This window comes from Carlito syrichta, unplaced genomic scaffold, assembly GCF_000164805.1.
Source record: "Carlito syrichta isolate Samal-C Ts95f unplaced genomic scaffold, Tarsius_syrichta-2.0.1 Scaffold297549, whole genome shotgun sequence".
Lineage (NCBI taxonomy): Eukaryota > Metazoa > Chordata > Mammalia > Primates > Tarsiidae > Carlito > Carlito syrichta.
Window position 1 is genome coordinate 1 of NW_007241645.1, and position 11,368 is coordinate 11,368.

Below are 11,368 nucleotides of genomic sequence, written 5' to 3' on the forward strand. Positions count from 1 at the left end.
AGACCTAAATGTAAAACCTCAAACCATAAGAACCTTAGAAAATGAAGGAAATACCCTCATGGAAATCAGAACTGGCATCCAATTCCTGAACAAACTCCAAAACCCACAGCTCATAGGAGAGAAGATAGACAAATGGGACCTCATGAAACTGACAAGCTTCTGCAAAGCCAAAGAAACCATCAAGAGAGCAGGGAGACAGCCTACAGACTGGGAAAAATATTTGCCAACACCAGTTTTGACAAAGGCTTAACATCCTGGATCCACAAGGAACTGAAACGTGCTGAAAAGAAAAAAACAAACAACCCTATTATCAAATGGGCAAAAGATATGAACAGACACTTCACAAAGGAAGGCATCTGAGCAGCCAACAAACACATGAAGGAATGTTCAACCTCCCTAATCATCAGGGAGATGCAAATCAAAACCACGCTGACATACCACCTAACCCCAGTCAGAATGGCAATTATCAACAAGTCAAAAAATAACAGCTGCTGGAGAGGGTGTTGTGGAAAGGGAACACTTCTACACTGTTGGTGGGAGTGTAAACTAGTGCAACCTCTGTGGAAAGCAGTGTGGCGGTTCCTAAAAGCTCTAAATACCAACCTCCCATATGACCCCGCAATCCCCCTACTGGGAATATATCCTAAAGAACACAAATCAGTCTATAAAAAAGATACCTGCACACGCATGTTTATCGCAGCGTTGTTCACAATAGCAAGAACCTGGAAACAGCCATGCTGCCCGTAAAAGAGGACTGGATTAAAAAAATATGGTACATATACACGATGGAATACTCCACAGCCATAAAAAAGAACAAAATCATGAATTTCGCAGCAACCTGGATGGAACTAGAGTCTATAATAATGAGTGACCTCTCATAGAAACAAAGATCCGGGTATCACATGTTCTCGCTCATATAATGGACCTTAAACCTCCAATGCAATACTATACAAAAATGACTGACAGTACTGGGAAACTATGGTGGGGGGAGGGAGATGGGATTAACAGTTGCAAATATCTGTCTGGGAATGGGGAAACACCCCATATCAACAGAATGCCTGAATGAAACGCAATTGTATACCTAACCCCTAACTGTACCCCACAACTTCATAATAAAAAATAAAAAACGAAAATAAAAAAAAAATAAAACATATAGTGATGCTAACATACAAGCTAACCAACCACCTTATTGGTGTGCTGTTCCTCTATACAAAGATATGGTTTACACAGAGAATAAAAGAGAAGAAAAGGAAGAGGGGGGAAAAGGAACAAACAGTAGGAATAGAATTAAATCATTAAACTAATAGAATCAATGAAGCACACTCTGAGACTTTTCGTTTAAGTCCAATGTCCTTTCAGATTTCTAGCTTTCTTTTCAAGCCGGTAAATTAGTTTGCAGTTAGGGTCAGTTGCCCCTGGTCTGCTGTGAAGGACAGTTCAGATCACTCTCCGTTCACCACTCTGGCCTATGTCCTTTTCAAGCTTCTTTCTCCCGTTTCGGTGTTGTTACCTTGAATCGCCAGCAGGTGGTGCTATCTCAGCCTCTCGACCCAAGAGGGTGGGGCCGGACAGGAACCGGCTAGACTGGAGATGAATGCCTGCCTCAGGGCACAGGCAAGAGACTCACAGTGGGCAGCACATCTTGGTCGCAGGAGAGGTGGCAGCGATCCCAGCAGATCTTCCCTGAAGGGGCTTCAAGGACTGAAGTCGTGGATCGCCTCCGGCCCGGGTGGTGCGATGTGCTACCAGCGGCAGCTACGGCCGCTGCAGCGGCTGCAGCAGCGGCATCTGCGCTGCAGTGGCTGTCCAGTCCGCTGCGATGCCCCAGCAGTGGCAACGGCCAAGCTCCATATGAAGAGCAAGCTGTGATGTTGGGGTCCGCAGCCCCCAGGTGAGAGCCAGAGACCCACTGCAGTTCTCCTTTGCAGAGGGTTTCACAGACCAGGTTGCCCTGTTGCCATCTTGCCGGAAGTCCGAACATCCTTTTTTTAAGTGAAGTGTCCAATCCAAGCTTTGTTACTAAATTTCTTTACCTTCTTATCTATGATAACTCTTGGAGCCCCCTGCTGTTTTATGAATGAATTTTTCTAAACAAATGAGGCTACTGTATCTTTCATAATTCATGATCAAACTGCATTTATCTAATTACTTCCTTGATTAAATTCTTATCAAATATTTTGGAAATAAAACTAAGTGAGTAATATTGTGTCTCCTGCTCAGTGCCTCTTTCCACGAAGTCCACAATGTCAGCTTGTTCCTTTTGATAATTTGGTTAAGATGTTCTCCTCCAGATGTAAAAACTTTTCACTTGTAGCTGATAACTAATCTCTGTATGATATTTTGATACATGAATATCCAACTCTCTAATACTTTTTCACTTAATTATTTAGCAATTATTATTTATAAGAATTCAGATATAATAATGGTTGCAAAATGGCCTCATTCCTAATTATTTTACTTCATTTGAATGTATTTGCTGGAATTCTTCTGAAAGTCTTCCTTCTTTCCACCCACCCTCTCTAGTTTACTGATGTGTTGGTATTGCAAAGGAATTGCGAATGCTTATTCAATCTCAACAACAAGGTAACCTCCTTTGACCAGAAGGCTGGACACCGTATATAAACATTTCTTCCTACCTGGAATTTGCTGCAATGTGACCTATAGCAGTACTCTATCAGGAATGTGGCAATGTCATTCTGGGAGACTGAACAGCACTGGGAATTGCAAGCCCCAGTACAACTTTCCCGTAAAAACTAATTTAGTTTTTGTTTGTGTGTTTAGTGATGTCTTACTAGGTACTGAGCTCTGGGAACTTAAAAACAGAGGAGAAGGGAAGAGGAAAAGGAGGAGAGAAAAAGTAAAAATATAGAAAAACAAAAAAGGGAAAAAAACCCTGCTCTTTGGAGACTCACAGAGCAGTCTCAATGTGTTCCTAGAGCTCATGACACACTCCATAATAGTGGCATGCACCTGCTCCAGATGGCGAGGGAGGAAAGGACAGAAGAGGGGCAGAACAGGGTGAACCACAATGTAGCTCTTCACCTATTCCTCCCGGTCTCCACTCTCTGTCCTGGATGAAGAGGAAGGGAAGAGAAGGAAGAACCTCATGTAAACTCAGTCAGTCTGCAGATGTCCTATCGCTTTGTCTCCCATAGCCACTGGTCCACAGCCCTTCAGCTCAACCATAGGAGTAGTGACTGTCTTACTCCACAGAGTACTTATGAATACTAGATGATGCCATCAATTATAATAACAAAACTTTGAACACTTATCGAGTATTTAACATGTTCTAGACGCATTAACATGTGTTTTCATGTATTGCACTTGATTTTTATTGTGGAAACTGTTCTCAGACAATGTACCTCATAGAGAAAATGAGTATTCATTTCTGTATTATAAAATAAATGAAATGTTTATGTTGACAAAGCCAGTATCTTTAATTACCTCCTCATTTATTTCAGACACCTGCAAGCTAGAGTCATATATAAGTACAGATCATGGGTAGTGTTTGTTGGAATCACCTGGATTACAGCAAAAACCCATGCAGAAAAACAAAATCTACAGCAGTAACACAAATTCTGTTCTTATCATATGTAAGCACCAAATTCAATTAGCTTCAAAATGTAAAAAAAATGCACAATGGTTATGTTGTCCAGGTAATGTGGGTTCTGGTTTTCTCTCCCTGTAAATCACAAACAATATCAACAGGTGAATCTAGGTCTTACTTTTATAGATTCACATTATGCAAATTACACAGAGAAAATCATATTAAGGTATTGCACAGAAATCGTTCTTAAGCATTTTAGTGTAGCTTGGCATAAGAAAAATGAGACAGCACCATGGAAACAACTTGAATTGATTGCACCAAGAGATGAAAATTCCAAGAATCTCTGGCTTGAAGCAAATGTTCAATGTGATGGAAGCAGAGAGGAGGTGAGTAAGGGAATCAAACAGTGAAAGAGTTTAATGAGATAAAATGCTTTTAAAGTGACGTAAAGTAATTCTTAAAATGATTTTAACATTGCGCAACTTAAACTTTCAGAAAAATACAGCCATTTTGTAAGAAATTGAACTCGGGAATAGCATTCATCACTTTTGTTTTTCTCCTATGCCACGAAAGACTGTCTTTGCTGAATTCACAATCCCTTATTAAAAGAAAGAGTTGCTGTTATTATTCAAGTAGATAAAATCCAATGATAAATATAGCTTGTTTAAGAAATCTGGGGAAAATAAAAAATTGAGAATAGAACTTGCATCATTAGGGACAAATCTATTTGAGAAATGAAACTCTTCATGAAATTCCCAATAGTGTGTTCCAGTCAACTCACTGTGAGAGCATATTGTGTTGAACACAGACAAGTGTATAAAATATGAAAGATGCTGCAATTCCTGTCTTCACTCCTCTCATAACATGCAGATATCAAGGCTGATTAGTTGAACTTCCTGAGGAGCTTCAGGTTCGAATTCTTTCATTCCATACCTCCTACCATTCAAAATCAGATCTTGCTGAACAAGCTCTATCAATATAAGCTTTGGAAAAAATTTTTACAATATCATCTTCGTGGATGAAATATGTTTTGGACAAAGTAGCTAAATTAATTTTTATTGACCTCAGTGTTTTGTGACGTTGTTTTGTTCACACTGGAACAGGAAGTTACACTTACAGGGATGGGAAATCATTCCAAGTCTCATAATTATTTAATTCAGGAGCAGAAAAAATGTTGTTTTCAGGTTTTTGTGCTCCTTAAAATTTCAGATCAGTCTTACCTTTCTCCCAAATTTAAGTCATGAACCCTGTATTCTTCTGGATCACGCCATTTATTCCATGCACAATAGTATGAATAATAATGATTCTTTTGTACATTTGGGATCCCTGTAGAATACAATTACAATAATGGTAGGTGGTGTTTCAATCCATCCTGTAAACGGTGAACCTCAAATACCTAACTCAGAATCTCAGAGATAACTTGTGCTGGTAAATATGTGACTTACTAGATAAATTTACTTTTCCAGCATAAGAAGAGTATATGTAAACAGTTAATGTGATTTATAAGATATGTAGATGACGAGATATGTATAAAATTATTTATGCTTGCTCTTTATAAGATAACATGGAAAACACGCAACTTGTGAGACATCGCAGTGGCCGAGTGTCACTCCTGGAGGGGACTCCTACAGAAAATGCTGAGCTAAGGAAGCTGAGCGGGATATTTCTGCGGACACTCCACTGCTTCTCCTGCCTGTGCTCCTCTCTACTAGAGGAGTTTAATGTAAGGAAGCTGCATCTTACTAAGTTCCTGGTCAGCTGTATGGTGGATCCAGGTTACTGTTTCATATGAAATACTCCTCTGAGAGATTAGGAAGTTAGAGCAAATGTGGAAACTCAGAGTTACATGTAGATTCTTAGGGCATCACATAGGGCAGAAAGGAATGGAATGTTTGACTGAACTTATCAGAAATTCTGAATTAAATATGCTAGCTTCAGTAGCTGAAAGCTGGTTCAGCAGTGTGTCCAGAAGCCTCATTCTCTTTCCAGAATGGAAATGTGATCAGTGTATGCTCCTCTCTCTCCTCATCTCTCTCTCTCTCTCTTCTTTCCTTCCTCTGTCTCGACCTCTGTCTCTCGCTTTTCTATCTCTGTCTCTGTTTTCCTCTTTCTCTGTCTCTGCCTCTATCTCTCTCCCTTCCTTTCTCATCATTTTTCTGCCCCCCACTGTCCTCCCTCTATATGTATCTCTGGCTCTGTACCTCTCGGTGAACCATTAACTAGATGCAACATTTTAAATTATATTTTCAAGTATTTATTAGTTTCTGTGGAAAACAGACCATTTTTTCTTTTACAATACTGTACATGTCAATGCAATTTTATAAAACCCATTCCACCCTTTGATTTATAAAGGCTTTTCCCCAAAACACTATTATTTATAATTCACATTATGGCATAAATCATTTTGTAGGTCAAAGAAGTTTGAGACCTAACTTCATAATCTTTACTGCTCTGATAATATATATGCTCAGTTTGAACTATTTTAAACTGAAATTGAATTTCTGTCAGCTAATTCCTGAGATTTTTAATCTGACTTATAAATTGTCAAGTCTCAACAAGCATCAGCAATAAAAATATGTAGAAGGAAAATGAAGAAAATAAGCTTGGTGGTAATACTAGTTAATTTGGCAATTATCACATAATGATAGAAAATAATATATTTCATTAAAGTTTCTTAGGTGTTTATTATTTCTTGTGGATCGGAGATGATATTTTGCTTTAACATAAATTGCATTGGAAATTGTATAAAATTGATAGAAAGTTGAGTATTTTCACAGTTTTATACATATTTTAAACAGGAAACCAAATTCAACTTCAACAGAAGCAAAAAAGGAACTTTTCCGAGTATGAAAACTTGTATTAATAGAGAAATCTTATTTTAAGAGGACTAATATATGGGGTAACTTCAAATCATAATAATAATTTATTAGTCTGACTAACAGTTACACTTTTAAGCTATTAAGAGAGTATTGCTGTATTTGCAGATACTATTTCATCTGCAAGAGTTGGTTTGTGGTAGATTTATATCAGTTATTTATGCAAAATAAGTGTAAATCACATCAATTTTAAATGCAAATGGGACAATGTTAAGTCACATGACCTAACTTTAAGGAACTAGTGTGAGGACATAAGAGGAAGTTCAAGGCAGAGCAGATGCCAAAGGCCATAAAACAGTCTGTGGGATAGAGATGCTTTCTTTTGGTGTAGGATGGTTATTTAGTAAAGGAGATCTTGTCCCCAGGTCTCATGATGTGCATTGAGTTATATCTGAAGGTGACATGGACATCGATTTAGAATTGGAATAAAAACAAATTATGAAGGTTTCAGATCAAGAGAGGAGTAACCCTTGGAAATGGCAGATTAAGACTGTGAGTAGTCATTTCCCTCCGTGTCCTTCACACATGTCAAAAAGTTACAAGCACTTAATAGCACAAAATAGAAATGTGTGTGTGTTCGAGCCAAGCCCCTGCCATCCAGAGACGGATATGCCCATGACTAGGATCAAACAGCATGTTCTGACATCACAGCTAGGGCGGCGACCCAGACTTCACAATGGCTCCTGGATCTCTGCAGTGAAAGTGGTCCTGTGGATGTGAACAGGAGTTCTGAGATCCACATGGAAGGTGGTCCGGGTAGTTTCACTCTCATTAAAGTGGTTGGAGCTGAGTTATCTATCAGAATACAAGAATTATTATAAAGTTTTCCTCATTGTCTGTGAAGTGTGTGGGAAATATAGACAAGGAAGAAAAAGAAACAACTCCTTCTAGTAAGTCTTAAAGAAAGTAAGGACAGCTTGTCAAATGTGCAGGGTTATGCGTGGAAAATAAATGATTGTTGATGCATCACGGTTCTCTATTCCTTCCATGCACTGGTAAAATATTGAGGGGCATGGCTACACAGGACACTTACATGGAGCCATCCCTCAGAAGTTCCAGTTGGCTATGGGAGTAGCAGCTGAGACAGCCACAGATCACGAGCTATGCGAGATACAGCCACTGAAACAGCCACAGATCACGAGCTATGCGAGATACAGCCACTGAAACTGAGTCAGTTCCCCAAATAAGACAATTATGAATGAGAAATCAAAATAGACTGGATAAAAAAATGTGGTACATATACACGATGGAATATTAGGTAGCCATAAAGGACAATCATATGCACTTCACAGAAACTTGGATGAACTTAGAGTCTATAATACTCAGTGACCTATTACAGAAGCGAAAAACAGAATACCACATGTTCTCACTTATAAGCGAACCCTGAACACTTACCATAATATTATAAGAAAGGGACTGGCAGTAGAGGGATACTGCCAGGGGAGGGAATGGGTGATACAACATCAATAAGGATACCTGATCTCAAACCAAGTGAAGTGGGGGCCAAAGGGAGGCCCAAACTTTACCTGTACAATGACCACTTATATACCTAATCCTGAATTGTACCCCACATCTTTTAAATTAAATTAAAATTTTAAAAAATTTAATAAAAACAGAGAAATCAAATAATATCTTCAAAAGCTTGAATAGGTTTTTTTAAAATGTGGCAACATAAAAATAGTTTAGAATTATTAGAAACAAATAAAAACTGTTTTGAGAATGAAAAAATAAATGAAATTACTGAAAAAATAAATGAAATTACTGAAATAAATAGCTCAATGGATGGTTTGAAGTATATATCAAAAACAAAAAGAAAGCACTAGTGATTTGTTAAACAGAGCAGCAGAAGAAATAAATACAAGTGAGAAAAAATGTGGAAAATATGAAGGTGGTCTAGAGGCATAGAAATGATTAAAAAATTCAATATGTATATCATAAGATTTAGAGAAAGGTAATATGCCAATATATACTGCATAGTAATGGTTCAGATATTTGAAAAAAGGAAATAGGTTTGTGAAGTCCAAAAGAGGATAAGCAACAACAATAACAGAAAAGTCACTCCTGAAGATATGATAGTGGAATTACTGAATATCAAAAGAAAAATCTTCCTAGCCACTCAAATACCAACCAATCAACCAAAGAAGATCTAAGAAGGCAAATTAGAAGAACACCTGACTTCTCATCAAAGCATCATGCAGCAATACTATTCCTTTTTCCTTTGTTTTGTTTTTTTTTTTTTTTGAGTCGGAGTCTCACTCTGTCGCCCAGACTGGAGTGCAGTGGCCACTCCCGGCCACCGCAGCCTCGACCTGCTGGACTCCGGCGATCCTTCCGCCTCAGCCTTCCAAGTAGCCGGAATTACACGTGCGCGCTATCACGCCCGGCTGATTTTTTTGATTTTTTGATTTTAGAGATGAGGTCTCGCTGCCCGGGCGGGTCACGAACCCGCGGGCTCAGACAATCCACTCACCTCAGCCTCCCAAAGGCGCAGGATTACAGGCTGAGCCACCGAGCCCGGCTTCCTTTGTATTTTTAAAGTTGGCATAGAGATTGATTATTTTGAACTGTAGCTTTCCACCAAAATCACAAGTACCAATGTGGGAAGAAAAAAAACGTGTTGCTGAGGAAACCAAAGAAAGACAATTTAAATGTCAGAGTCTCTTAGAAAACATTACACAGTATAGTTATATCTGAACTCTCAGTCAGGACTTAGCGTATAGCTTTCTGTCCACTTCTTCCCTATGTTTGGTGTTCTTCCCAAAAGACTCTAGCCCTGTGTCTCCCCAGTCTCATACACCCCATTATGAGTTATCCCGCCTTCAGTAAACAGGAACTCCTTCTAGACTTCCTGACTCTTCCTGTGTCATCCAATCTTGTTTTGGTGTAAATCAGTGGAGATGCAGGGGCCTTGTGTTGTCCTCAGCAGGCGGCAGGTGACTGCTCTCCTTGTCTTTCTGTCCTCAGGTCACACAATTTTGATCAAACCCCATATGGTTCCTTTAAATTTCATTCTATTGATGCATACAAATAGTTGTATTTCACTCCAAAAAAAAAGTGCATTAAACTTTTTTTGAGTTAAAAAAAGCTAAAAGAAACAAAAAACAATTTTTACTGTCATTATTTTTCAAGAACTCATTCCTACTTCTAGACACACTAAGAAATCAGTTGAAAATGTAATACACTTAATTTTCAAACTCATGTATTTGATGTATGAAGCTTTACTATTACAATAGAATTTTTATTTTTCTAATCTTCTTTAATTTAATCCAGACATGGGGATTTTAGAAGAGTGATGGGTTGCCCATGTTGAGGCTTACACAGAAACTACAAAGCAAATAGGACCCTGTCCAGATGTTCTTGTTTGCCTGAGTTCTGACTAAAGACTGATTTGCTTTCTCAGCAATAGTCTCTGTCTTGATAAAGAAATATTTAGAATCTGACTCAATGTGTTACTCATAAATCTTCAAATCTTCAACTTCAAATGCATTTATGATGAATCTTAATTCTGCCTATTTTTAAAACCTCACAAACTAACTTATGTTTCCCTTTTTGGATTTTTAAATAGGGAATAAATGTAAAAGTATAAAAGAAAAACATAAATTATTCCAAATACAAATAGTTACTAGAAGTGGTGAAATTCTTTAAATGCATTTTTTGTTGTAATAAAAATATTTAAGGTAGTTATATGACAAATATTGAATGGCTAAAGATTACTTCACCATATACATCAGTGTTTGCATGTGAAAAAAGCAGAATATTTGTGTAATTTTGGTTCAGATGTGATGTTGATTAATCAGTTTTATGTTGCTTGTTCTTGTGCAACTCTGCTTCTACTGTTCCAATGAGTTTTCTGATCATTGTGTATTCAAAACCCTTGAGCACACCTACCACGGTACGTAAACATTTAGGAACTTTAAGCAAAAGATATGGAACAGGCCTTGGTGAAGACAAAACATAATTTATTAAATTATTTCTCTGGAGTAGGTTCTTTTAAACTACGAGTTTTACAATTGACTCGTGTATTTAAGGAACACACACAAAAATCATAGGTACACACACATAAGCATGAAAATCTTTATTCTTTTGTGTACATAATTAAAAGTTATTAAGAAATGTTTCTGTGTATCAGTTGCATATTCATCATGACAGACTAAAAATTTAAAAATTCAGTTCAACATCTTAGACATACTGTAATGAGATATATAACTTAGTTTCATATGAAAATCAAGGTGAAGTTTTCTTTTTTTATTTTTTGAGCCGGAGTCTCACCCTGTCACCCTGGCTGGAGTGCAGTGGCATGCACATAGCCCCTGCAGCCTCGGCCTGCTGGACTAAGGCAATCCTTCCAACTCAGCCTTCCAAGTAGATGGAACTACAGGCATGCATCGTCATGTCCAGTTAATTTTTTATTTATTTAGTGTTCAGATGTGATCTCACCAAGTTTCCCAGGCTGGTCTTGAACAAAGTGACATTTTCAAAGAGAAAACCATTTGGATTTTTATAACTGAGAAGTGTTGTATTAAATATTTTAAAATAGTCATTTCCAATCCTGCATGAAAAAAATACATCATATATATATATATGTATATATATGTGTGTGTGTGTGTGTGTGTGTGCTCCTGAAATATGTTATGATTTTTGCTAATAAATTATTTCATCAAATATTTGATAGCTTTCCATTATTACAAGACACTGTGAAGATTACTAAGGAATAAAAATCCTTCAGCTTGAAGTTGTCATCAGAAGACTAATTTTTAGTTCTATGTTTTTAACTAAGTAGCCCAATCTGCAAGTATTTTTCTTCATCTGGAAAATGAAAGAATATGCTTGTTTATCTGTGATCTATAAGATTGCTGATATCTAGAGAATTCAATTAAAATACGTATGGCTAGCCAGGCTCGGTGGCTCAGCCTGTAATCCCATGCCTTTGGGAGGCTGAGGTGAG